At 45.1% G+C, this 4,337-nt stretch overlaps 1 non-coding gene across 1 annotated transcript; it reads right to left on the minus strand.

Moving 5' to 3' along the window:
- Positions 1-3,869: 3,869 nt before the first annotated feature.
- On the minus strand, positions 3,870-3,941 carry trnah-gug (transfer RNA histidin (anticodon GUG)). Its single transcript has one exon. It is a non-coding gene; the product is annotated as a tRNA-His (tRNA).
- Positions 3,942-4,337: the final 396 nt, after the last annotated feature.

Genomic DNA, 4,337 nt, shown 5'->3' on the forward strand with positions numbered 1-4,337 from the left:
GAGTATCCGTTGTTGTGGTTCTGCTCGCCGAGCTGGAAGTTTTTGCTGCAAACGTTTCGTTCCCTGGCTAGGGAACATCATCAGAGCGGTGGGAGCCTCGTGTGAAGCGCTGCTTTGGTGTTTCTTCCGGTATTTATATTGGTTTGTTCTTGCCGCTTCCGGGTGTCAGTTTCAGCTGCAGTAATTTGTATGCGGGGTCCAGGTCGATGTGTCTGTTGATGGATGTTCTTGCCGTTTCCGGGTGTCAGTTTCAGCTGTAGTGGTTTGTATATGGTGTCCAGGTCAATGTGTCTGTTGATGGAGTTTGGGGATGAATGCAATGCTTCTAGGAATTCTCTGGCTGTTCTCTGTCTGGCTTGTCCTATGATAGTGGTGTTTTCCCAGTCAAATTCATGTTGCTGGTTGTCTGAGTGTATGGCTACTAGAGATAGCTGGTCGTGTCGTTTTGTGGCTAGCTGATGTTCATGGATGCGGATTGTTAGCTGTCTTCCTGTTTGTCCTATATAGTGTTTTGTGCAGTCCTTGCATGGTATTTTGTAAACTACGTTAGTTTGGCTCATGCTGGGTATTGGGTCCTTTGTTCTAGTGAGTTGTTGCCTGAGCGTGTATGTTGGCTTGTGTGCTGTTATGAGTCCTAAGGGTCGCAGTAGTCTGGCTGTCAGTTCTGAGACGATCCTGACGTATGGTAGAGTGGCTAGTCCTTTTGGTTGTGGCATGTCCTCGTTCCTCGGTCTATCTCTTAGGCATCTGGTGATAAAGTTGCGTGGGTATCCGTTTTTGGCGAATACCTTGTATAGATGTTCCTCTTCCTCTTTTCGCAGTTCTGGTGTACTGCAGTGTGTTGTGGCCCTTTTGAATAGTGTCCTGATGCAGCTTCGTTTGTGTGTGTTGGGGTGGTTACTTTCATAGATTAAGACTTGGTCTGTGTGTGTTGGTTTCCTGTGTACCCTTGTGGTGAATTCTCCGTAGGGTGTTCTCTCTACTAACACGTCTAGGAATGGGAGTTGGCTATCCTTTTCCTCTTCTCGTGTGAATCGGATTCCTGTGAGTGTGGCGTTGATGATTCGGTGTGTTTTTTCTATATCTGTGTTTTTGATGATTACAGAGGTGTCATCAACATATCTGATCCAGAGTTTGGGTTGGATTTGTGGTATGGCTGTATGTTCTAACCTTTGCATAACTGCCTCTGCTATGAGTCCCGAGATTGGTGATCCATTGGGTGTTCCGTTGATTTGTTCGTATATCTGATTGTTGAATGTAAAGTGTGTGGTGAGGCACAGGTCCAGTAGTTTAAGTATGCCGTCCTTGTTGATAGGTTCGGCCTCCTGTGTTCTGTTCTGTATGTCCAGTAGGTTGGCTATTGTTTCTCTGGCTAGGGTTTTGTCAATTGAAGTGAACAGTGCCGTCACGTCGAATGATACCATGGTTTCTTCTTTGTCTATATGTATATTCCTGATGACGTCCAAGATTTCCTGTGTTGATTGTATGGAGTGTTTGGATCCGCAGACTAGGTGTTTCAGTTTTTGTTGTAGTTCTTTGGCCAGTTTGTTTGCTGGTGTCCCTGGTAGTGATACTATGGGTCTGAGTGGGATGTCTAGTTTGTGTACATTGGGTAGTCCATAGAATCTGGGAGTGTTGTTGCTTTCAGGTTTCATTCTTTGCTGGTCCGCTTTGGTTATCTGTCCGTTTTTTTTTGTAGATTCCTTAGTGTGTTGTTTATTCTATTGGTGAGTTGTGGTGTGGGGTCGGAATCATTCATTTGGTAGGTGTTGGTGTCTGCGAGTAGTTGTTGTGCTTTACTGATGTAGTCTGATTTATCTAGGATGACCGTCATTCTGCCTTTATCTGCCGGTAGTATGATTATGTTCTTGTCATTTTTCAGTGCTTTCAGTGCTTCCCTCTCCTTGGTGTTGAGGTTATGTGTTTGTCGTTTTCTTATCATCATGGGTACTACCGTTTGTCTCACTGTTTGTTGTGTCTCTTCTGTCAGTCCATTGTTCCTGAGTGTGCTTTCTAGTGCTGCTAGGAAGTCTGCTGTGTTGGCATCCCTGTGGTTGTATTTGAGTCCTTTGGCCAGTATAGTTTTTTCCATGTCTGTGAGCTGTCTGTGGGAGAGGTTTTTAACCCAGTTGTGTGTTGTAGTCTCCTCCTTTTTGTGTGTTAGTTTGTCCATTTTTTCTCTTAGTGCTGTTTTTTTGCGGAGTGTTGTCCTGTTCTGTCCTATAGTGATAGCCTGTTCTACGGTCCGGGTCCATTCCTGATTAGTGGTTTTTGAAATTAACGACTTTTGGCGCGCAATTTCTTGCTTGTATCTGTGCAGTCGGTTGTGAGCGTCTGTGATCATTACCTGGACCATCCTGAATCCGTTCTTCTTGGCTGTTTCCCTGGCTTGTGGGTTATTTACTGGAGGTCTGTACTTGACACATTGTGGCAGGATTTGATTTTTTCTGCATTCGTGGAGGAACCGGAGTTGTTCATATGTTGCGCTGAGGCGGTTAGCGCAGGGTTCCCATCTCCTGGCTTGTTTCAGCGTTTCTCGCCCGTAAGTGTTTAAAATCTGAAGAGGAAAAGGATAGCCAACTCTCATTCCTGGACGTGTTAGTAGATTGTGAGGCCAATCCCTCCATCAATAACAAACGCTTCTTTCAGTCTATCCTGTCCATATCCCTCATTATTTTTTACATCTCAGTCGTGTCTTCTCCAATCTCCTCTGCTCGGTGACAAACAACCCCAGTCTGTCCAATCTCTCCTCATAACTGAAACTCTTCAGCCCAGACAATATCCCATTGAATCTCTCCTGCAACGTTCGCAGTGCCATCACATCATTGCTATACTGTGAATTGCAGAACTGCACACAGTACTCTAGCGAGAGCTAAATTAACTATTTTTCTATTCTGTTACAATACTCGCTGTCTCGGGGGTATTGATTGCGATTCCTAATTGCACAGCGGGTAGTCGAGACTCAACCGCATTGCAGTGAGTCTGGAGTCACATCGAGGCCTGACCAGGTAAGAATAGGAGGTTCCTTCCTCAAAGGATCTCAGTGAACACGATGGTTTTGTTTTTTTCAACAATTAGCCATGTATCTATAGGTGTTATTAGATTCGTAATTCCAGATATGTATTGTCTCCCAATTCTAACACCTGGCATGTCTGGAGTCAAACCCGGGTCCCTGGTTAATTTGCTTGGTATCTGAGTTAACAGTCCAGTGGTAAAAGCGCTCGGCCATTGCAGAAAACCCGTGAAACTAATCTTTCAGAAAGAAGTCGCTTTTCCTCGATATTGTCCTGTATCATTTTCCTGAGCTTGACCGCCCATAATCGCAAGTCCATATCAGTAAAAGCTGCTACCTGAGGATTGGCCTCACAACAGCCTTAACCAAGTGGATCAACTGATCTGCAGGTCCCGATGGTGGGGTTGGGACACGTTCACCCAGCAACAGTGACCGCAGCAGCACAGACTGAATGGTATCAATGTGAGAGTCTGTGTTGGATTCTGCAGTGCCTTAATGAAATAGGAAATGACTCCACAACCACACAATGAAAGAGCAGCGCTCAGAAAACCAGTGCTCAGTTAAATCTGTTAGACTCTAACCTGGTGTTGTGTGGTTTTTAACTTTTTACACCATAGTCCAACACCGGCATCTCTAAATTAATGTAATGGGGGTGTGGGATGAAAAGTTCAGTTAATGATCGTAGGAGGGAGTGAAATTTCTGAGAACGGGTGGATTTGAATTCTGACATGTGAAATACAGAGATGTGAGCGAGCAGAATTTGAAGGGAAAAGATCATCACCTTGGAAAAAATTACCTTATCCAAACAACTGATTCCTTTGTGTTTCCCAAGAGCTGGAGTAGATAGAGCAATTACTGCCGTGACTCGGATTCGAACCGAGGTTGCTGCGGCCACAACGCAGAGTACTAACCACTATACGATCACAGCATTGCACAGATGAGTGCCCTGCCACTGTGCAATAAGTGCAGTCTCATAGGACATATTAGGCAGCGCACCAAATGCACAATATCAGTGCTAAGCGAATAGTGGCAGATATGTGGGAACTCAGAATGGGCTGACCGCTTAATATCAGTTCCCCCAGTGGCTGTGGTGATTCCATCATTAATATGCTGAAGGCTGAGATAAGTAGATTTCTCCAAAACATCAAAAACTCCGGGGACAGTGCAGGTGTTGTTGAAATGTATGCTTCAATCGTAATGCAGTTTAACATTGGCGACTTCACCAGTTTCCCCACACAAGGCAGTAACCAGTGCTGCCACATAGTTCCAATTCCCAGCCCCAGAATCAGAGGAACTGAGTGGCGCAGTCGCGAAGATGTACGAA

Source organism: Hemiscyllium ocellatum, unplaced genomic scaffold (genome assembly GCF_020745735.1).
Source record: "Hemiscyllium ocellatum isolate sHemOce1 unplaced genomic scaffold, sHemOce1.pat.X.cur. R23, whole genome shotgun sequence".
NCBI classification, from domain to species: domain Eukaryota; kingdom Metazoa; phylum Chordata; class Chondrichthyes; order Orectolobiformes; family Hemiscylliidae; genus Hemiscyllium; species Hemiscyllium ocellatum.